This window comes from Sapajus apella, unplaced genomic scaffold (genome assembly GCF_009761245.1).
Source record: "Sapajus apella isolate SASKATOON/1434 unplaced genomic scaffold, GSC_monkey_1.0 scaffold31, whole genome shotgun sequence".
In the NCBI taxonomy this organism is placed as follows: domain Eukaryota; kingdom Metazoa; phylum Chordata; class Mammalia; order Primates; family Cebidae; genus Sapajus; species Sapajus apella.
In genome coordinates this window covers 13,043,208-13,067,936 of record NW_022436971.1, presented here as the reverse complement: position 1 = coordinate 13,067,936, position 24,729 = coordinate 13,043,208, and positions in this window count along the sequence as shown.

Genomic DNA, 24,729 nt, shown 5'->3' with positions numbered 1-24,729 from the left:
TAAGCGAGGTGCAGTTTGATGAAGAAACACAGGTTTCAGAGTTAAACTAACTTGCATCTTAATCATGGTTCCACCGAAATTGGCTGTGTAACCTTGGCAGGGTCCTTGGTTTTCACATCTGTTGGATGTGGATAACAAGCCATGGCCCAGAGTTCTTGTGAAGATTAACTGACGCTGAGTATGTAAAGCACTTAGCATGGTGTATATATTTACAGGAAATAAGACCAACATTCAGTAATAATTTATCTTAAAACTATAGATGAAAATACACCTGGACAGAGGTTGCTGAAGTTTTAATTCAGACTCAGATAAGTGTCTATCAAGCATGTCGCATAATCACAGCCTCATACACGTGGATTGAACCCTTGCTGACTAAGGCCATGGTACCCTTGAACATTTTATTGCAGCAGAAAAGGTTAGGCAGCCTTGGCTGGTCCAATCATTTCCCTGTTCTACGTGAGTTCCTCTTCTTCAGTCTCTCCCTAGGCAGCCTAGCCAGTGTTTTTAGTGCACGTTTGGAAACCCAAAAATAAGTTTGCAGCCAGACAACCTTGGATTAAGCCTTGATTCTTCCATGTACTACCTAGGTGACACTGGCGAGATGTTTCACCTTTCTGAGCCTTAGCTATCTTACCTGTGAAGTGAAGTAGGTAGCTACCACCTTAAACAGATGCTATGGAATTTTGAATGAAGAACTTGAATGTCTAGCATAGTTTGTGAACACAAAAGTAATTGACAGACTATTTGTTTTCCTCTCTCCTAACTAATGTATGCATTTTGTTAGCTGTAAGTAAGACAATCAACAGCAGAAATGATCTACTCACCATTTACAAGAGAATATTTGGGAACAAATTAGTTCAAGGTATAAGTGTTTACAGAAAAGAAGGAGCAAAGTGAATGTCCCACTCCTCAGGCCAATATCTAAGAGTCTTTGTAATCTTCATTCTCACATTTCCAGAGACGACGAAACATGTGCCTGATAAGTGGGGTTGCCTGTGGTCCTCTCAGTCACCTATCCCAATACACTGCTGTGAAAGGTTGTAGGCTTTGGGGACAGTCTTATGTGGTTTCTGTGTCCTAGCTTCCTGCTTTAAAGCTGTATAAAGTTAATCAAATCATGGAAGTCTCCATTTCCTCACCTACGATGCAGAGAGCTACCTCATAGGCTTGCTATGAAGAGTAAACCACAGGACGGAAGAGCCTGACCTATAAGTCAACAGGGGTAGCTGCTGTGTGGCTGTCCCAGGCCATCCACCATTCTGCATTGTGATTCTTGCTGCAGGACCCAGGACTTTGCTGTCTGCACTTCCTTTGAGAGCAGACACCTCTCATGATCTCCTTTGAGGATTCATCCTTGTAAATAGATGCCGTATGGAATGACCTTTGTGACCTGTGTCTTGTGCCAACCTCCTGTCTCATCCTGTGACTTAGAGTGCCTAACTGGGAATGCAGCCCAGTAGATTTCAGCCTTAGTGTACCCAGCTCCTATTCAAGATGAAGTTGCCCTAGTTCAAACACCTCTGACATCACAGTGTTTCACTGCTGGAAACGTTGATTACTTGATGTAAGAGGCAGCGCTCAGTGTGGCAGATTATAGTCTCCATAATAATGATCGTGGTTCCACATGGTCTTCCAGAATTTTGTGATAAAGAAGCAGAGCAGATTACTCACACCATGAGTCTTGACATATCTTAATGGCTGGCCCAACGAAGAGGCATGACCGAAGGGTCACAGGTAGCTTCTAAAGCTGGATTACAGAAGGTACTACAGTTTTAGCCTCCTTCTGTCTCTCCTCTCTCTCTCTATCTCTCTCTCTGTCTTTGGCTCTCTTTTAGGGAACTCACTTTGGAGCCCTCATCTACCACATAAGACTTCTGGCAATCCTGCAACTATCCTGAAGCTGTCATGCTGGAAAAGCCAATTGGGAGACCACATAGAGACTTCCAAGGACTCCAGCCAATCTGGAATCCCAGGAGTTTGAATCTCCCAGTAACGCCACCATACAGGATAGGGAGCAAACATTAAGAAGATTCAAGAGCCAACTGGATGGGTTGATATCTACATGGAAGGCATTGGGTAAGAACTTTTGCACTTAGTCCAGTCAACCCCTAGAAATGTGAGAAATAAAAATAAAATACATACTGCCGTTTGAAGCCCCTGTGGAATAGGGTGACTTGTTATTCTGATACCTGTAAGTGAAGTGCTGCTCTAACAGAATCTAAGACATGAGGCAGTGGCTTTGGGCCTAAGTGACTAAGGGACTTGGAGATTAAGTGATGATGCAAAAGTTGAAAAAGCCTTAGAAAAACAGTGGGAGCTGAATGAACCCCAGAGAGATCATCAGGAAAGACTTAAAAGGAAGTGAGAATAAGACAATTAGGAGTTGGAAGAAAGGAGACTTTCTTACTGAGTGGTAGAAAGTTTAACATTGCTACTTCCAGCTGTAAGGTGGAAAATAGGCAGTCTACCTCATGCCTTGGATGTTCCAGCCAAGATTTCTAGGTGGATGTTGATGGTGCTATGTGGCTTCTTCTTATTAAATATAGTAAAATGCGAAAGAAGATAGAACTAAAGAAAGAACTGCTAAATATAAAAGCTAGGACCTGCCAGGTTTTGAAATAAAAGTTTTTCTCATGGCCAGCACTCCACCAGTGGACAAACAATGCTGAAATTCAGAAATGACTTCTGGAAAGAAGACAAATTTACAATTTTAGGAAAATATGATGTAAGGGATAATCTAAGGGAATCAAAGTAAAACACTTTAAGACCATAGAGCAATTTAAGGTATTGTCTAATAGGCCCTTTCAATAGACAGAAATCCTTCCACAGATCTTGAGGGTATGGCCCGAAGATTCTATTCTTTAAACAACAGTTTTTCTAAGAATGTTAAGATCATTGATCCACCACAATTGCCAAGGGAGTCCATGGCACAGAAAGAATTATCTTCAAAAAATGTGTGGATTGGCTTGTATCTGCTGAAGTGAATTATAAATTGATTCATTGAAAACCCAGAAAGTTTTTAAAGGAATTATATTAGTTTATACTGAAAGGGCTATCAAATCTAAGAAAATACAAAGAGATATCAAAATCCTTTGCTTCTACAGGCACGAAACAGGCTGAAAAACTATAAAGTGGAGAACATATGCTACATTTTTCAGAGCTATATACTATGAGAATGATTTCCAGACATTAGAGCTAAGTTCTAATCAACTGACAACTTGCTTTCAGATACCTGTTGGCCATGAGAATGCCTCCTTGGAAATATGTCTGTTTAAGTCCTCTGTTCATTTTTTAAATTGTTCATTGTATTATTTGGGGTTGGTTGGTTGGTTGGTTTTGCTACCGAGTTATGGGAGTTTCATATTTATTTTGAAAATTAAACCCCTTTTCAGATACATGATTTGAAGCCATTTTTTCCCATTCTGTATGTTGCCTTTTATTCTGATGACTCTTTTCTTTGCTGTACAGAATGTTTTGAATTTGACATAGTTGCACTTGTCTAGTTTTGCTTGTATTGCCTATGCTTTTTGTGTCACATCCAAGAAATCATTGCCAAGGCTAATGTTAATTTCTGATTTCAAAATATATTAAAAGCTCCAGAAATTAGTCTGATACTGGCATAAAGACAGACATGTAGATGCATGGAACAGAATAGAGAGCCCAGAAATAAATCCATGCATGTACGGTCAACTGACTTTTGACAAAGGTATCAAGAGTATACAATGGAGAATGGATAGTCTCTAACAAATGTTGGAGATGCTTTTGTTAAGATGCTAATGTCAAGATGCTTTTCCATTTTTTTTTTTTTTTTAAAAAAAATCACCTAGGGTGGAGTGCAGGGGTGTGATCTTGGCTCACTGCAACCTCTGCCCCCCGGTTCAAGTGATTCTTGTGCCTCAGCCTCCCGAGTAGCTAGGAATTCAGGTGCCCATCACCATGCCCACCTAATTTTTCTATTTTTAGCAGAGATGGGGTTTCACCATGTTGGCCAGGCTGGTCTTGAACTCTTGATTGCAAGTGATCCACCCACCTCAGCCTCCCAAAATGCTAGGATTACAGGTGTTAGCCATCACGCCTGGCCCCCTATTTTTTTTCTAGAAGTTTTGCAGTTTCATGTCTTGCATTTAAGTCTTTGAAATATTTTGAGTTTATTTTTGTGTATAGCATAAAGTGATAGTTCAATTTAATTAATTAATTTATTAATTTATTTATTTATTTTTGAGACAGAGTTTTGCTCTTGTTGCCCAGGCTGGAGTGTAATGGCATAATCTCAGTTCATTTCCAGGTTCAAGTGATTCTCCTGCCTCAGCCTTCCGGGTAGATGGGATTATAGGCATCTGCCACCACGCCTGGCTAATTTTGTATTTTTAATAGAGATGGGATCTCCATGCCAGTCAGGATGGTCTCAAACTCCTGACCTTAAGTGATCTCCCCTTGGCCTCCCAAAGTACTGGTATTACAGGCATCAGCCACTGTGCCAGACCCCCAATTTTATTTTTGACATGAAGATATACAGTTTTTCCAGCACTATTTGTTAGAGACTATCCATTCTCCATTGTACACTCTTGATACCTTTGTCAAAAGTCAGTTGACCGTACATGCGTGGATTTATTTCTGGGCTCTCTATTCTGTTCCATGCATCTACATGTCTGTCTTTATGCCAGTATCAGACTAATTTCTGGAGCTTTTAATATATTTTGAAATCAGAAATTTTCAGCGAAATGAAAGTCAAAACCACCATGACATATTACTTCACACCTGTTAGTATGGCTAATTTCAAAATAAGAAATAGAAGTTAAGTGTTGGTGCAGATGTGGAAAATGTGGAACCCTTGTACACTGTTGATGAAAATGTAAAATGGTATAGCCACTAAGGAAAACAGTATTGAAGTTTCTCAAAGATTAAAAATAGAACTACCATATGATCTAGTGATCTTACATTTGGTTACATATTCCAAAGAATTGAATTCAGGATCTTGAAGAGATAGCTGAACTCACATGTTCATTGCAGCATCATTCACAAGAGCCAAGATGTGGAAATAATTGTCCATTGATAGATGAACAGATAAGGGAAATGTGGCATATATACACCATGGAATATTATTTAGCCTTAAAGAAGGAAATCCTGAATCCTGCTATTTCTGACAACATGGAACTACAGGACATTATGCTAAGTGAAATAAGATAGTCACAAAAGGATAAATACTGTAAGATTCCACTTTTATAAGATGTGTATAATAGTAAAACTTATAAAAATAAGAATACAGTAGTGGTTGTCAGGGATTAAGGGGATAGAGAAAACAGGAATTTATTTTTTCAATGAGTTTAAAATTTTAGCCAAATGAAGACATTCTAGAGATATGTTGTACAACATAGAGCCTATAGTTAACAACAAGGTCTTATGCACTTTAAAATTTGTTAAGAGGCTGGAATTCATGTTAAATGTTTTTGCCACACTCACACACAAAAGACCCCAAAACAGGGATACAGAAAACATTGGGAGGTATCGTATTTGTGTATTAACTTGGTTGTAGTGATGGTATCCTAAGTGTTTACATATTTACAAACTCATCAAACTCTACATATTAAATATCTACAGTTCTTGGTATATAAATTATACATCAACAAAGCTGTTTTAGAAAACTGACAGCATGTGCCAGGCTTGATTTCAGGAATCATACAGATCAGCAACTTCTATGTGCACCACAGTATTTCCCCTTTGAAAGGGAATGCCTATAGTGGTTATCCTATGCTTGTTGTACTTCTCTACATTAAGTGTAGAGAGGGAAGGGGGAGGATAACTTTTCTTTTGTGATCTGAAAATCGTTAAGTCTTTATATCAAGAGGAGTCATTCTCAAGGAATTGTAGTTGAGGAAGAGCACTCTAGGAGCCTCAGCATACCTGGAACTAATTGAGATGATAAAATTCTGTCTCTAAGACCTCAGCCTGATCCCATCATGGAATAAGGCTCTAGGAGGTCTTGAAGGTAAGGGTTAATGCATTTTTAATGTGTAAGGAAAGTAGATTATTGTAGCCAGAGGGAAGACTCTGATCAATTGTTATTTTTTCAGAAAATGATCACACATGGCCCTTCTGGAATTTTTCTTATCCCTCAATCAAGAAGTGGAGCCTATTGACCCTCGGTCTTGAAATTGATTGGGACTTTGATTGATTGGGACCTTGCTCTTAACATCACCATGCTGGAGAAATAGCATGGCAAGGCCACCTGGTGATAGAGAAACATAAGATGCCTAAGGAGCTCCAGCTGTCACTTTTCTTGGATGTTTGAGTTTTCCCAGTCCAGCCAGACATTGACAGGACAAAACCCTCAGGTAAGTAGAGCCTTATCCTCTGTCTGACTATCACAAAATGAGAGACCTTGGTTGAGGACCACTTACCTGAGCTCAGTCACCCTGCAGATGTGAAAAAACTAAGAATGTGATTATTGTTATTTTAAAATCACTAAGTTTGGGTTAATATGTATGCAGCAATAGATAACTAGGACACAAAGATAGACTGTAAAAAAATAAAGAGGGAAGAGTTAGACTAAAAACATCATGATCAAATCAATGTTTAGTAAGTAAGCAAGAAAGATGGCTATGTGGGGAAGAGAGGTTGCGCAACAAAATGAAACAAGCAAACAAAAAAGCATGGATGATACTTTGTAAGAGAGAAACCATATTAAGGGGAGTTATTTGAATATTTTGTATGAAATAGCAGAAATCGGAGATGAGTGAGCTGACATTGGAGGCAGGAAGGAAGCTCATGGGAATTCTAGGAAAACAGAATGATACAAAGCAGAATACTCAATGTCCCTACTCAAAACCTAATGAAATAAACAGAAATGAGTGAAACTACTTTAAAAATTAATTCTCCAACAGCAATACAAAAATTAATGGAGCAAAAATTATTATTATTCATTTTATAAAAGATAATTTAGAAACAGAGAGACAGGGGAATCTAGAAAATGGTACACAAATTCTTTTGTGAGAAGACATCTATAGGTAAAATTGCATAAAATTCTCTCCAGTTTGGAAGGCCATCCTGAGTAATTTTATAAAATGTCCCTTTCATAATAGAAGCCCCTTCCCAATGTCATAGATGAAAAAATTTTCAACACAGGAAAATCTGTTAGTGCTCACCAATTTTCCCCTACACCTCGAGGATGAGGGAGTAGAAACAGAGATTGAGCACAGCTAACTATTTCCAATAATAAACAGCATTAAGATAAGACAAAATCTTGATGCAATTTGGTTGTCCCGTGACAAAGAGAATAATGTGGAAGGAAGAAAAAAAAATTAAAAAGCCCTATATGGGCTTTCTTCCTATAGCACCTTGTTCAAATGATAAATTTAACTCATTTTCTCTACCTCTGGCTTGGTCAGTAGGGATAACAACATGGAAGAGCTCAGGAGGATAGCAATGTGAAATGCAGTAGCCATCAGGCAATGTCTGCATTGGCAGAGCAATCCAATATAAACACAATTTTTCTGCTCACCTGAGAAGGACATACCTTGCAATACTCATAGTAAACTCTATTATAATAATAAAATTATGCGAAACTGAGCAGAAAACAACAAATCAAAACAGTCACAACTGCATCTGAGGCTGCTTAAGAAAACAGAAACCTGCAACCAGACAGCAGTAACCAGGTCACAAGCTGTAGCTCTAGTGGAATAAACAAATAAGCTTCCACTAAGATAAGCAGGTAGGCAAGAAGAATTTGTATATGCTATATATGAACTAAGAAAGCACCCACGTAGAGATGCTAATATCAAAGATGAGTAAAATGAAAAAAAGAGTCATGCCACTGTTAAAAATTATGAAAGATAAAAAAAAATAAGGAGGAGAAGAAAAAAAGCTAGCACATAAAACAGAAGAATTTCTTCTAGAAGAAGGTATACACCAAGTAATAGAATAAATATTCTCATAAAACACTTTCTCAGAAGAACTTATAAAAACACCAAACTACAATTAAAATAATGAACATATTTATATAAATAAAAATATAAAATATAATGCCACCAAATTAATTTGCAAAAGTAGTGAAAGTATTTGAATATCAAGCAATAGCACTGCAGATTAATAAACATGCTTTAGACGGTGAGGAAAAGAGAAGATGTCAGTTGAAAATCAATGCTGTGTTATGGAAGAGAGAACTGAAATAATCACAAAGATTGTCATTAGAAAGCAGGGCAGGTTGACAACAATTTCAAGGAAGATGGCAGATACAGAAGTTATGCATCAAAGAAGCAGCATGTGAACATCTGTGTCCTTGAGAAGAAGAGAAAATAACAGAACAGATAAAGAACACTCAGAGATACAGAAAAATATTTCCTGAAATGGAACATTTACCAAACCTTCAAATACGAGAAACACTTACATCCACATATGTAAAGGGAGTAAAAGATCCCTTAATCTGACATGAATCTTAGCTCCATTCTTTAGTAGCTGTGACTCTAGGCAGGTTTCTCAGGCTGATTTTTTAATCTGCAAACCGTGACTGTTAAAAATCCCGGCTTCATGGTTTGTTGTGAATGGGAATGAAATGAGGTAATATATGTCATGTACTTAGGTGAGTTACTGGTACAGAGGATATTCTTTTCAAGTGGCAGCTATTGTTTGTATCTTGGCAAAGTTCCTGAATATTATGGGGGAAAGAAAGAATTCTGTAAGTGGAAAAAAAAAATTGTGTTACATTCAAACTTCTACACTGCATCAGTTAATGCCAGAAGACAACGCAGGAAATCCAGCGGAGGCTTGTGTGGTGGAAATTTGTATGATCTGTGAATGACAGCCTGGTAGTCATTCAGGTCATAAAGCAAATCAACAGGCATCCTAAAAATTGCTAGGATACAAAGACTGAAACCTTTTTGAAAAAGCTCGCTGTTGAAAATGAGCAATTTATATGGTAAAAAAACCAAACTAACAAAATGGAAAGACCTTGTATGAAAGGTTTGGCAGTAAGTACTAAATCCATTTAAATGTAAAACCAAAGTGAAATAATTGAGGCAATTATGGTTACCTAAAATATATGTTATATTTTAAAACAGAAAAAAATGTGTTTTTTTTCCATTATGAATAAAAATAACTAGATAATTCTGATGGACCCTGGAAAGATGTTTTAAAACAAATATCAGGAAGTTGAGTGGGAAAAGAGTATGTGTAAATTTCCTATTTCCCTATGTTCACAGTGGAAGGCCAAAAAGTGTCATGTTTATTGGAAAAGTTTATTTTTGTATATAAAGATAAACCCTAAAAAAAAGATGCAAAATCTTTTCAAACTTTGAAAAAGAAAATGCAAATTAAAAACAAAAGAGAAACAAATGTTTCCTCCAAATTCCAATCTTTTTGAATGAGATGAAATGCACATTTTTCTATGCATAGGCTGAGATCTGGAGAAGTGAAGGTGAGCAGTGACGGCTTGGAATGAGTGGAGGTGGTAGGATAGGAACCGGCTTTTTATGTCCTTCTTTCTGGTTATTTATTTTGGTTGTTTTTGTTGAGAAACAAATCACAAATACAGACTAGTATGAAGAATAAGGTGAGAAACTGCTCGATATCTATTATCCTGAATTGACAGTTTCACATTGTGTTATATTTATTTCAAGACCTTTTTAAATAAATAAATAAATCACCACAGATTAATCACACTCTCCATCTGTCTTCCTCTTTTCACTCTTCTCTGAAACAGACACTGTGAAGAACTTGTGTATATCTGTTGAACCAAATTATAAATTAACATACATATGTCCATGAACAACATAGCTATTCATATTTGAGAAATATATTTGAAATCACTGGATCTTTTAACACTTACAGAAATAGTATCATGCTATGTTATACTGCTAAACGCATTTGTTTTAATCAAACATGCTTTTTCATTACCTTTTTTAAAGAACATGTGTAGGAATTATTTTAAGGTAAATGAAATTGTTTGGTTAAAGGAAAAACACATACAATATTGCTAATTGTTGCCCAGTGGTAGCATCAACAAATTTTGTGTAAAATAAGTTTGTGAACACAGAAAATGGATGAATTTCCGGGATAACATCAAGAACAGAAATATATTTCAGAAAAGATATTATTGACACAAAGAAACAAATGTCACAGTTTTTTTAAATAAGGGAGTATAAGACAATTACCCTGCCACATACACACCCATACTCACACATCACAGCACATGCTAAGGAGGTGTTGCACAGGCAAATTATTTTTACATTTTTGAATGCTATGTAACTTCAGTGTGTTTAAATTCTTCCAGCCACGGAGAAGAAAAATTTTCAGGTTCTTTTTACCCAGCCAGCAGGAGGTTAGACACTAAATCTGAAAATGACTGCAGAGAGAAAACTACTGATGAGTGCTACAAATGAACATCCATGTAAAAATCCAAATAAAATTCAAAGCTATAATTCTATAGTGTATTATATTTTTAAAATATATATATATGTAACTATATATAATATTTATATGTATTTATGCATAACAACATTGTATATGCAAATATATAAAACACATGTGTACACATATACACAGATATGTATATATGTACTTATGGGTATCTACAGATATAAATATGTACATTACTCTCTAGCACACCATTTAAATATGCAGAATGTGCTCTGTGTTGTTATATGGGTAGCAAGTGCCTTGGGTGGTAATCCAGAAGTACTTGGCGTAAAAATAATGAAGAAAGTGTGATCAATTCTTAAGAGAAAAGACAATTGATAGAGACAATCCAAAAGGTGAATCAGTTTGGTGCATTTAGAAAGTTAGACATACAGTCACCATATGACAAACAATTCCACTCTTAGGTGTATGTCCAAGGTACTTGAAAATGTACATTCATAGAAACTCTTACCAAAGGTTCATTGCGGCATCATTTGTAATAGCCCAAAAGTGGAAACAACCAAATGCCCATCAAGTGGCTAAAGGGATAGATAAAATGTGGTATATCTACCTAGCGGAATATTATCTGGTGATAGAAAGGAACAGAACATGGATATATGCCACAGTATGGATGAATCTGAAAAGTATTATGTTAAGTGAAAGAAGTGAGGCACAAAAAGCCATGTATCTTGTGATTGCATTGTATGAAATGTGAAGAACAGGCAAATGCATAAAGGCATAAAGTAAATAAGAAGTTGTCAGGGTGCAGGTGGTGGATAGAATAGAGTGTGACTGATAATGCATACAGGGTTTCTTTTGCGGGTATGAAAATACTTTAAAATTAAATAGTAGCAATGATTGCAGAAGTCTGTGAATATGCTAAAAATTTGATTGTTATACACCAAAAGGGTGTATTTTATAACATATAAGTTACACTTCAATAATACTATTACTTTTTGAATTTCCAATAATTATTTTGTATAACCTGATAAATTGATTCCAAAAGACACATGTAGAATAGCTAAGAACAGCCACTTATATTTGAGTGAAAACAAAATGAAAGCACTTGCCCTAGCCAAAAGAAAAAATAATCAATATTTACTATAATAATTTTAAAAATGTGGTATAGTATCAGTTCAGCAATAGAAAAATGGAGTTATGATACAAGGTATAGAATCCAAAGTCAGATTGACACATGTATGAAAACTTGCAATATAGGAAGTAACATTTAAATCAGAACGGGAAAGGATTATCCAATACTTGGTGTTGCAAAATCTGCTCTTTACATAGGGGAAAAACTGTGCCTCTATCCCAAACTGCATAAAATAAATATACTTCTCAGATGATTAAAACCTAAAAAGCAACAAACTTTTAAGTCACCTGGAAAAAGAGATTGTAAGTTAACATTATGACCTTGGGCTTGGCAATAAAGAATTTCTTAAATAAAACATATAACTCTTAAAGAAAATCATTGATAAAATCAGCTACCCTAAAATGGAAAATTTTGTACAATGAAAGACAAGGCAGCTTTTATAAATTAAAAAAGCTACAGGATGGCAGAAGGTATTTGCCATTTATATCACCAACATATCATTGATGGCTATTGGACATGCAAGAAAATACTAGAAACAGCCTAGTTGTCCATTATCACAAAAATGATGAAAGATAAATAAAATATACAATAATCCAATTGCAATGAATAGTACACCTAAGCTAAAATGAAAAGGGAGCTATATATTAATGTAGACAAGTTTGTTAGTATAAAAGTTATTTTACTTATTCACATATAATCCTTTTACTGATTTTAGGATCTCTCTGATCTATATTTCCTTATAATCCTGTAAAAGACTACAGGATATCTTTCATTGTGATATTGGAAATTTGTGATTTCTTTTTTCTACCTTTAAGAATTTTGTTAGGAATATATTAATTTTATTACTCGACAAAAAAATTCATTTTGATTTTTTCTCTTTTCTAGTTTGTTCTGCTTTCTATTCATTAAATTCTTACTTTGTTACTTTCCTTTCTATTTGTTTTGATTTTAGTTGTGCTTAATGAGAGAAATAGAAAAAAAATGTTTATTCCTTTTTCCTCCAGTAAATACAGAAAATACAATTGGAAAAAACTGAGCAAAAGTCATGAACAGGTGTTTTACAGAAAAAAAAATTCAAGGGACCAATCAGCTTAAAAAATGTGCTCAATATCGCAAATCTTCAAAATCCAAGAATTGAAATCATAATTAGACACCACCGTCTGAAATGTCAAATTAAAAAAAAGAAAAAAGACAAAACCAAACAACAAATCTATCAAGACCAGTGGTGGTGACGTTGTGGAATAACTCTACGTTGCTAGTAGGAATGTGAATTTGCACAGGCAACTTAGAAAACCTTGTGGTAGTATCTGCTGAGACTCAACATATGCATACCTGATGATTGAGCAATTTCCCTTTTAGAAACATGCCCCCAAGAAAATGCACACATATGTACAAACAAAAAAATCGCACAAGAACATTCTTAGAAACATTTTTCGTAATAGCTTCAAAATGGAAACAACACACACAACCTCCCATGATACAATAGATTCATTGTTGTAAAACCACATAAGGTAATACTATGGTGCAACAGCGAAGTTTTAGCTGTTGCTCTGTGAGACATCAAGGATAAAACTAACAGACAGAATGTTAAGTAAAATAATACTGCTAACCCAAGGAAGTAGTACATAGAGCACGAATTCATTTACATCAAGCTTCAGAAATGGCCAAACCTAACTATAATAATTTAAGTAAGAATCAAGGTTATTTTGGGAAAGCTGGCATAATAAATGGAATGGGGAAAGAGGATACTCCTAGGTCCGGGTAACGTTTGAGCTTCTAATTTCTGTTTTAGTTTTCATGGGTCTGTTCCTTTAGTAAAATTTACAGAGCAACATACTCATAATTTTTACACCTTACCGTATTGTTATATTTTGATTAATTTGATAAATCCCCTTTAGGTATGTGCTCTTGGGTGATTCTCCTTAATCATAGCAGAAAGATGGGACTTGAGACTCTAAGACTGTAAGTAACTTGGCCAAGACTCATGGCTTGACACAGATCTTCTAACTCAAAATCGTGTGTTCTTCTCACTACCCAACTATTGCTTCACACTTCATCATTTTGCAGATGACTGTCTGTTGATGAGAGGCTGCCATAATTTGAAGCCATGAAAAAAATGAAATAATATCTGCACACGTGCACAATCTCAGCTGCCATGCCATTCCCTCAAGCTGCAGCCTGGCAGGAAATTGTCAGTGCTAGAAGAGTTAAATTGTAAGCTCATTTGAGATGCAGTGGTTCAAAACCCTTGACAATAACTCTTTATTATGTGCAGCATTTTCAAAGCAAAATTACAACATGTTAGAAAGTGAGTGAGGCACATTACTGGTGATGTCATCAAAGTAATCACTGCTAATGACCCTTTTACTCCTGGGCATCGCCTGAGGCCACACTGATGGGAACAGCCCATCTGCTTTCTGCGAATCTATTTGAATGATCCAGAAGGCATCCTGAAAGTTGTCAAAACATAATGTGAGAAAAACGGTAGATCAAAGTTTGAATATAATGCAGGGACAACAGAAAGGAAAATGTACTCTCTATGGTGTAACGGGCATTTGGTAAGGGGTGGCAACAAACATATATTTAAATGATGACATTTCCTTCAAAATAAAATAAACAAATAAATATGTAGAATGTAAAACTTTTTTTTTTTCCATGGAAGAGTTTGGAATGCCCTTCCAAACTCTCGTCATTCACTGAGATGATGGGTCTCTTGTTATTAACTGAGACACTAAATTTGAGGTGACAGTCCTGTTCTGGAGGCAGAAACATTACCAGTGCTGCTCCTTCAGAAGCTGATTTATGATGTGACAGTTGGTGATGAGCTTCTCCCTCATGGAGATGCTCTCTCACAGGGACAGCAGTATCATACTTGAAACGGCCACTTACCCAGGCTTACTGCAATAGCCCCTTCGTTCATCTTCCCTTAGTTCTTCCTTAACCAGCCCATTCCCCTGGCTTCCACAGAGAAACCGTTCTATAAACTGCTCATATGTCAGCTGCTCGCCAGCTCAAAAACCATTCAGAATCCCACACCTTCTCCCACTGTCCACAGAATATTGTCAGTACTCCTTCTAAGAGAATTCAAAGCAATATGACATCATCCTATATTTCTAGCCTTCCCTAATAAATATTCATACAGACTACCTACTGCTTTCTATACAGGGAAACATTTCAAGGCCTCTGAGGTCTGCTTGGAATTCTCCCATCCACCATCATTTCTGCTGCCTATTAATATTCCACCCATAATTTATTCACCAAACATTCCTTGAATGAATGCAAGGTGTCAGATACCTCAGCTCCAAGGTCCTTTCTTTTGTGAAGTTTTCTTTGTAAGCTCTTCTTTCTGAACCTCCACTCTAATTGGGACATTATTTAATTATAGCCTGTATTGAGCAATATTCATGTCAAATGCATTTCTGTTTCTCCTAGTGGATTTGGAGCATATATCTTGGAATCACTGCCACCTGGCACACTATCCAGTACATTATAGACAATAATTTTTATTGACTGAATCATGTTGAAATCATTCCTCTATGTTCTGAAGAATTAATACTTCAGTTTCTATATTCCCTACTTACATTTTAAGATAATTTTATGGGTGCATTAATAATTATTCTGGGATTTATTAAGATCTTTAGAGAGCATCTCAGAATGAGATTATAATTCTATCTCAGAGCAGGGATAAGACTGGTGCTGTAGAAGATGAAAAGGAATCCTAATTTTCTGCTTACATCCTGCTTCCGCAGAGTCAAGGCACAGAACCAATAAAGATGTAGTACCCTTATCTCCTATTGAAGGGAAAATCTTGCCCCCCTCTTCTCACCAGCTCTTGGTAGAGCTATTAGGAGACAGGTTTCAGATGCCAACTCTTCTAGTGATTTTCTCAGCTGCAGACAGCCACCTTGCCCAAGATCATGCCCTTCCATGTGTGACCCACATCCACGACTGATGGATGCAGGAGCTATAAAGGCCCAGTCACTGCAGCCCAGTGCAGGGGAACTCCGACCATCTTAGATCCAGAGCTCTGCATGAAACTGGCTGAGGCTGTGCCTGCATAAGAGTTCAGCTTTCTTTTTGTCCAGTCCTACTTCCTATGAATCTCCCTTTCGTGGAGATTGATTACAAGAAAACTCTGATAAACACTCTGAACATTAAACTTCATCTCAGAGTCTGCATCCTGGTGAACCTAAATAGTGTCATTAATGCAAGTGGGGCTAAGATAGAATTTCAGCGCTGGATGACTCACCACCCAGCCAGTGATTAAGATGCTGTCACTTGTGGTTGGTGGAACATAACTAGTCCTGGTGCAAGGTGGGAACTGCTTGGTAAAACTTTCATGAAGGTGAGCTCGAAAGCTATATTAGTGAAAGAGAATGCACTTGCTAGTGCAATGCATGCTTTTCAATGCATTTGAAAATTATGGGAGGAATGGGGACTATAAGGGCAAAGAGGTTGTATGACTATTGTTAAACTCTATTTAGCCTCTAGAAAAAACAAAAATAAGGTTAAGTGTGAAAGCCAATGGCAAAAGCCAAAGCTTTTATACAGTACCCTATAAAAGCCTCTCATCTCCTTTGACAGCAGGGAAGAATGTTGGAGAAAAGCTCCACAACTTCATTGTCATGCTAGCTAAACTACAAAAAAGAATGTACTCATAACAAAGTCGTCTGTATCTAGGTGAAGGCTGATTGGGAAGAATGGGACCCTGAAACATGGAATGGAGACTCAGTTGATGACCTGAAAAATTCTGAATTCCTAGATTCTCCCAAATCTCTGAGACTTTCCCTCCATTTTAGCACATTCAGAGGTTACTCCCCTGAAAGAGAGCAGGTACCCCACTCAGGATCTTTCCCCACCTTGCTTCCTGGCCATTAGGCTAATAACTACAGTAAATTGAAGCATAACCCAGCCTTGAATGTGCCGGGCCTGGTAAGAAAGGAAGGAATTACATCCCAAAGGAGCTACAAAACCTGCTAACATAGACTAGCAGGGTCCAAGAGAGCAAGTATGGGACTGATCGAGAAGGATGGAGACTAAGAGAGAATAATAGAGGTTATCTACTGGTGATTTAGTGAATTTGGGAGCACCCTCCCAAGGTACAGGAGTTAAACCGTAGCAAAAACCCTAAAAGATAATACAAACTGGATATTAGGAGCATGCAAACTAGCTTCTAGGAGCATGGAAAAAGTGATGGTGAGAGTAAGGGAGGTCTACATGTTGGGGCCACTGCATCTGATGGTGGAGAATGGGATAAACAGCTAGGGAGTGAGCATGCTGGGGATGATATACAATGTATGAAAAGCCCACCATGTGGTTATACTTCATGGGAAATCCCCAGATGAAACGAGAGGTGTTCTGGTGAGAGGGGAATCAGCATCACCAAGAAGTTCATTGGTGGCTGTCGTTTGCAAGTGGAATTGACCACAGAAGAGGGCAGTATTACAAAGCTAGGGTTGCTGACAGTGGTAAGGATAATAAGATCCCTACTGAAGCCAGGCTGTGGGACTTCATTGTCAAAATCTAGATAGACAGGTACCTCAGGTAGCTTTATGCTTGGAGAATAGGAAAACACAAACTGGCAGTGATACCAGAAAGTCCAAAAGTCACCATGGCCCCTGTTTTGGGGTGGAGCTAACTAATAAAGTTCAAGGCCAATATCTAACTAACTGTGAGTCCCCAATATCTGCTGTTTTCTCAGGCCCTTCTGAAACTGTTCCCCCCACCAATGCAAGACAGTAAATTAAAACTAACATCACATTCCAGGGAATGTAAAAAATGAGATTCATTCGTAAGTATTTAAATAATGTGTCGATAGTGTTCATATATCAAATACCACTCAATTCATCAATGCAGCTCCTACAGAATCCAGGTGAGTCTTACAGGAGGAAAATATACCACCACCAATTATACCAAATGTAACTCCAGTCGCAACTGCAGTCTCTGTTCCAGATTGAGTATATTTCATGGAGCAGATTAACATGGTTTTAGTACGTAGTTTGAGGCCATGTATTGTGGCCATTTTTTCTATCCCTATCGGAAAGAAGATAAAAATTGTTAATATTTACATTGAATGAAAAAAACTACAGGTTCGTATTGTGCCTCAAGGCACAGTTGATTTCGTCTCTCCCCTACCTTGTCAATAACACAGTCTGAGGAGGTACTGGACTGTCTGAGATTCCAGAGCATCCCATTGATCATCTGCATTTATACATCATGCTAATTGGATCGGTGGAGCCAAAGGTGGCAACCTGGTTGAGAGCCTTAGTAAGACACACAGCTGAGGGTGGCATATAAAGCCGACAAAGCTATATGGCCTGCCACACTGGTAAAATACTTAGGACGCCAGTGTTCAGGGAAAACTAGGATGCCACCTATATTTGTTTCCTGCCATGACAAATTATTTGAAAAGGGTGGCTTAAAACAACAGAAATTTGTTCTTTCACTGTCTTAGGGGCCAAAAGTCCAAAATTAAAGTGTTGACACATCCACACATCCTCAAAATGCTCATGGAAAAATTCCATTCCTTACATTGTTCTGCTTTGGGTAGCTCCCAGAACTCCATGGGCAGTGTACTCCCTTGGGAATACTGCTCTGGCTCATGTAATAGGTGACATGAGATGCTGCCAGGCTCAAGTGGGTCCCAGAACAAGAAAGTGTGCTGTAAAAGGTTGAGGCTGAAGTTCAAGCAGCCATTACCCTTGGGCCATGTGATCCAGAAGATACTAAGATATTAAAGATATTACTGTGGAATAAAGAGACCATGGAGAGCCGACGACAGGCTCAAGGGAGAGTTTCTGGGACTCTGGACCACTAATGCCAGTGGACGCATGCAGTGCAGATGCAGCGGAGAAACACCCTTTGAAAAACAACTGCCAGCATTCCACTAACCCCAATGAAAGTGGAGCATCTGTGCATGGGACTCTTTTCACCCTGCATGATGAACTGCCCACAATGAGCTACATTCTGTTGGAACACGCCATGTTATAAAATTAGGCGCACCTGGTAACAATAGTGTGAAAATGAGTGGTGCATGGGCAGGACCAGGACAGAGCAAGCTGCATGCAAAGGGAAACCTGACCCCAGGCCACCCACCAATGATGCCCCAGCACCCTCCCTCATCATGTACCAGTGCCACATGGTGTGATCCTTCATGCCAGCTTATGAAGAGGGAAGAGCAGGAGCTTGGTTCACAGGCAGGTTAGCTCTGAATGTGGCCCACGTCATAAATAACAGCCTTTCTTGGAGACAGCCCTAAAAGACAGTGGTGAGGGGAAGTACACTTTGGGGAGAGCATCTAGCTGTGCACTTTGGAAAGAGGTGTCCTAAGGTAAGACTATACAGATTCATAGGCAGCAGCAAGCAGCCTGGCCAGTCTGAAAAAATGAATAAACAAAATTTGCAATGAGAAGGTCAAGGAGTGGGGGAATAGAGGTATTTGGGAGTGAAAATGGTGTATGAAGATCTTAGAACCACATATTAACACCTGCCTCAGAACATCCACCAGAAAAGAAGTCCTGAACACCCAAGTAAACAGAATGTCTGCCAGCTTTGTCATAAACCAGTGTTGGCACAGGAACATACGGCCAAAGCAGTGGTATAGACACAGAGACTCCATGTGGACACCACAGCAGGATCTCTCACTGACCAACACTAAGCTAGCTAGTGTTGCCACTGAGTGTCAGTGTCAAATGCGGAGGCCAATACTGACCCTCTCATAGTCTGAAGACCAACTAGTCATTTGGTAACAGTTGACCAAGTGGGCCCATTCCACATTGCAGATGCCAGCAATTCACTGAGAGAAATTGATAGGTATTTCAGGTATGGATTATACCTACCTTCCTGCAGAGTATCAGACAGGCCCACTGTCTGAAGCTTTACAGGCTGTCAAAAACCAATGAGCCCACCTAACAGAAATGTAGGTGAGGGATTGAGCCAATTTGTCAAGAAGTGAACTTGACAAATATTACACCAGCTGAAAGCTGCAGGCCTGAAAGAACATTGGAATGGTGAGAACACATTTGAAGCACCAGCTCAAGAGATGGACGAAAGACGGAGTGTCCATCTCCAGGTAGCAGTCTATGTACGAAGCAAGTTCGCTATATGATGCTCTGTTCCCAGTAGGAGGAAAATATGAGTCCCAGGCAAATGAAGTGAAAGCAGAAGTGGCAACTCCTCAAATGTTATGAAACAGAATCCTTTCTGATCAATGTTCTATGGCACCTAGGTCATCCATTATGATTGCTTGTAGAATAGTCATTTTGAGATGTTCACAGACCCAAAAAAATTCCATATGCATTTTTCTAGATCTCAAGGAGGCAATTTACCAAAAAATAAAAAATGAGAAGACATGAGATTCATTAAAGTAGGAATTCAACACAAAAGAGCTAGGAGATCTCCAAAGGATAGTGAGGGGAGATTTTAGGCAGCCGTGCCCCAGGCTCAGTAAGGCAGCCATGCCCCAGGCTCAGTGAGTTGTCAGTCCAAATAGAAGCTTCTGGGAGGGACATCTTTGAGCAGATAAAACTTTCCTAGGATTGCACAGACTCCACTGTATTATGAAAAGATTTTATTTCTGGGGAAGAATTTGGGGATGAATTAGCAATAATAGAAAACAAATAAATTAGACAACTTTAAGAAAAACAAATTTGTGTAAGAAAATTAATTCAAGCGTTTTGTATCTGTCAATCGTGCCTAGCATTTACATAGCCATAATAAAATAAACACTAAATTTTGTAACCAACTAAAATTAAAATATGGATAGGTTGGAAGATGATGGGCTGGGAAGTGTGCATGAATAGGGCAGGGAAAGGGGTATGAAAGAGAGGTTAATTCCCCTCTTCAAGTGCATAGTTTTTATTGAAGTGTGATTTGGTGGAAGGTTATCAGCCTATGCTCTGGAGCATTATCAGAAAAAAGTCTGTTGCATTTGCTTTGGAGGCATTACTAAACATTAGTTTCTTTTTGTGCTCATATCACTCATATGATAAATTATAAGGTAAACTTTTCTCCAGTCATTTTACTCAGTAAGGCTATATTTCCTTTGAAAAGAACTTGTTTATTGTTTTCTTTTTCTTATAAACACCATGAGTCATACACAAATCAGCTTTCATGCTTTTGTGTTGAATGTTAATGAATGCAGAGGTGGCTTTGAATTACGTTTTTCTCACATGTATAGAATGTTCTGACATTCATCTTGCATACTAACTTCACCACTAATTTATTATATTTTCTGACCTTCATTTTCCTTTCTCCATGTTTTCTTCAACTAAAAATTCTTATAATGGCTATAGTTCTTCAAATATAAGAAATCATTTTGTTTTGGAATGAGGCAAGGTTAGAAGCAAACATATAAATAAATGTAACTTTGAACAATTAATGAATTTTGGATGCACTTTTTGTAATTGCTTTGCCTGCTTGTGCTGTGCAGTCACCATATCTTCCCACTGGAGCATAAATTTACAAACTTCATGCAAATGCATTTTTTTGTAATAAAACAGACTAATGAGCATTAAAAGCCAATTATTTCTATACATCTGCTGACTATGGCTGGCAATAATTGTGCATCATTCAGATTTGTGGCTATGTGTTTGCCTTAGCAAGATTTTAATCACTCATTAATTTATGGATTACAATATGCATCACAGGCACCTGCATTCCCCAAACTGCCTCAGACTTATAAATCAAGAAGCTGCAGAACTTGGAGCTGTGACAACAGAGGCCTCTTTTTAAAGTTGTGTCTTTATGCCAATGTCTACTGGAGGATCATAGATGGGATCAAACAATTCCCCACCCCCCACCCCACAAAACACATTGAGTACAATTGATCTTCCATTCCACTGATGAATTTTTTCATTTTTTAAATAATATCATACTATGCATGTTTATGTTACGTTTCTATTTGCCAGTTAATGACTTCTTGGTGGCCTAACCTCTCTGGAGGCAGGGTCCCTATGGAAAGAGCATACTTTCACATTTAGGTAGAAGGGGACTTAAATCCTTTTCCCAATTCTTGTTGTAAAATCTTAGGCAAATCACTTAGTGTCTCTGAACCCCTACCTATGAAAACTTTTTTAAATAGTAAAGGTGTAGTATCAGTAGTGGTGGGGATTTTGATGAATGTCAGGCCAGTCTCCAAAGGAATTGTCCTTAACTTTGGCAGGAATGAGCTTAGGGAAAGGACTGGTGATTGACTCCCACCTAAACCTCTGAAACAGAGCATTCTAACCAGAAAAAAGACTGGCTAGAAAATGCCGCTGGCCACCTCCACTCTTTCCAACAATGACAGGCAGAGAATTAGAAGCAGAATGCTATAAATCGTGCATTTTTACATGCCCCACACTGATAAGAACAGGAAAAAATACAGATTCCTTCAAATATACAGAAGCTAGGATGGAAGGACAGAACATTTCTGATGGTCAAAGAACCATATTGAGGGAACGAGGAAAAATATCCACCATCCCACAAAGCAGAGCAAGATAAAGGCCTACCACACACTAGACATATGGGTAGGGCTTGTGCTAGCTGCATAGTTTGAGATGTGAGGGGACATTAAGGCAGCACCCAGGTGAATAACGAAGAGATCAAAGTGAATACACACTCCTTATCTGTTGGCAAACAGCAGACACATCCACGTCTTATCTCATAGAAGAAGAAACTAGAAAAGAACAACAGAAAACAACAACAAGGGCTGTATGAAAACATTCTGACACATGACAAGGTGAGACATAGCAATAAAGACTCAGAGAAAAACAAAATAATTCACTACAAATAGCAGGAAAAAAAATAGAATGCATCTGCTTTGTGTTCTCAGTATATAAAAATATATTGTTGCTATGAAGTAAGACAGAATTTGTGTTGGTCAAGTGGAAAGTAAGGTTTCAAAAGAGCTAGCAGAGTTGGGGGAAGATGTAATTAAACTACAGTATGATATCAAAAAATAAAGTATACATTGGAGACAGTAAAAAGCTGAATTTAGATGTGTTCAATCACTAATGAATGCAAGGTCAGCAAACAGTGGTTCACAGGCCAAATATGGCACAACCCTGTTTTTATATTGCCCATGAGATAAGAATAACTTTTACATTTTTAAATGGTTTAGAAAAAGGAAACCCAAAGAAGAATAAAACTGTGTGGCATACGGAACTTATATGAAATTCAAATTTCAATGTCATGCATAAAGTTGGATTGGAACACAGCGCCACTCCCCCATCCATTTACATATTATCTACAGCTGATTTCTGGATCCAAAGGCAGAATATTTGGAACAGAGATCATATAGCTCACAAAGCCAGAAACATTGACTATCTGACCCTGTACAAAGGATATTTGCCAGCTTCTAATGCAGAGGACTTAACTAGAGAAACATGTGCTCAAAAGTGACAGGTTTCTTTTTTATTTTCTTCCTTTAATGTGTTTATGTTATTAACTTGAAATGTACTTTGGTTAATTTCTTTCTGTTTGCATTCCATTTGGAGTTTTTTTCTTCTGTTCTTAGTAATTATATTTGAGTATGCAAAATATTAACATAGTTGTATAAATCATATCTAGATAGGTTCTTGAAAACTGGGACTTCAAGCTAAATGATGTATAATGAAACCAACTTTGCCATAGGCTAATTGATATAAACAGGACTTAAGTTTCTGCAGCATATTTCTAGTCATGAAAACATCATCCAAATTCTAAATAAAGACCAAAACACTTCTAATATTAAACATTGAAATTAATATAAGCTATACATATATTTAAGAAAGACAAGAACAAGTAATGTATTAGTGCTCAATAAACATGTATGTCTTCATTCTGCTATCTTATACAAGCATAGATAAGAAACATATAACAGTTAGAAGTCAATTGTGGGGTATATTAGGTGTATATAATAAATTGACACAGATTTAGTAGCTTAAAACAGCACAGGTTTCTTGTCTTACAGCTTCTGTGGGTCAGAAGTTCAGGTACGGAGTAACTAGGTTCTCTGCTCAATCAAGGTGTCTACTAGGACTGTGAACTCATCTGAGGCTTGACATCTTCCTCCAAGCTCACTGGTTGTTTGCAGAATTCAGTTTTTTGTAGTTGTGAGACAGAAGTCCTCAGCTTCTAGAGGTCACCTGCCATTCTCTGTCACGTGGCTCCTTTCACAATAAGTCACTTATTTTAAAGGGCTTGCCTGATTAGATCAGACTCGCTGAGGATAATCTCTCTTAGATTACCTCAAAGTCAATTGATTAGGGGCCTTAATTACATTTTCAAAATCTTTTCACCTTTGCTGTGTAACTGATTTAGTTCTAGGAGAGATATCCTTCCTATTGCTCCTACACTCAAGGGGAAAGGATTATACAAGGATGTGGGGCATTGGGAGTCACTTTAGAGTTCTGCCTGTCACATGGGTGCTTCCCTCATTGCCTGCCTTCTCCGGCTTGCCTACTGTCCAGAGGAGCCAGTGATCCCATGGAAGAATGATGTCAGCAGGAAAGATCGGGAGTAGACTGTGTGTGCACTATAGTAGCCTGTGAGCAGATCTGGTTGACTTTGTGACCTCGAGTAAGTCATTTCAAGTATATTTGCTTTTCCTACTGTGAGTCTCCATTGGGTTTTCACATTTCTGGTTGTATTGCAGGCAGAAACATTAAAAGATCACTACATTTTAAAGGATGTTTGTACAGCAAGAAGCCTTGGAAGATAGAGAGAGTGTCACCCTTTAGAGTAGAGGGTAAGTTTGTTTACTGCCAGGTAAAAGATAGTGTCTTCCTTCTGGGAAAAATTTCCACAAGTTTTCTTGCAATCCAGTATAAAAGATTTGGGTTCCCTGAGATTGGAGTTCCTCATCTGTGATGCACACCTGTGCATGCAGCATTCACCTGGACCCACTTTTCTGTTGTCTCCATTAGAAATTGGGGAAAGGAGAACCAATGCAACCATGAAGTTTATGCTGCAAGGAGAACCAATGCAACTGTGAAATTTATGCTGCAAGATTAACCAATGCAACCGTGAAGTTTATGCTGCAGGGAGAACCAATGCAACCGTGAAGTTTATGCTGCAGGGAGAACCAATGCAACCATGAAGTTTATGCTGCAAGGTTAACCAATGCAACCGTGAAGTTTATGCTGCAGGGAGAACAAATGCAACCGTGAAGTTTATGCTGCAGGGAGAACCAATGCAACCGTGAAGTTTATGCTGCAAGGTTAACCAATGCAACCGTGAAGTTTATGCTGCAAGGTTAACCAATGCAACCGTGAAGTCTGTATTGT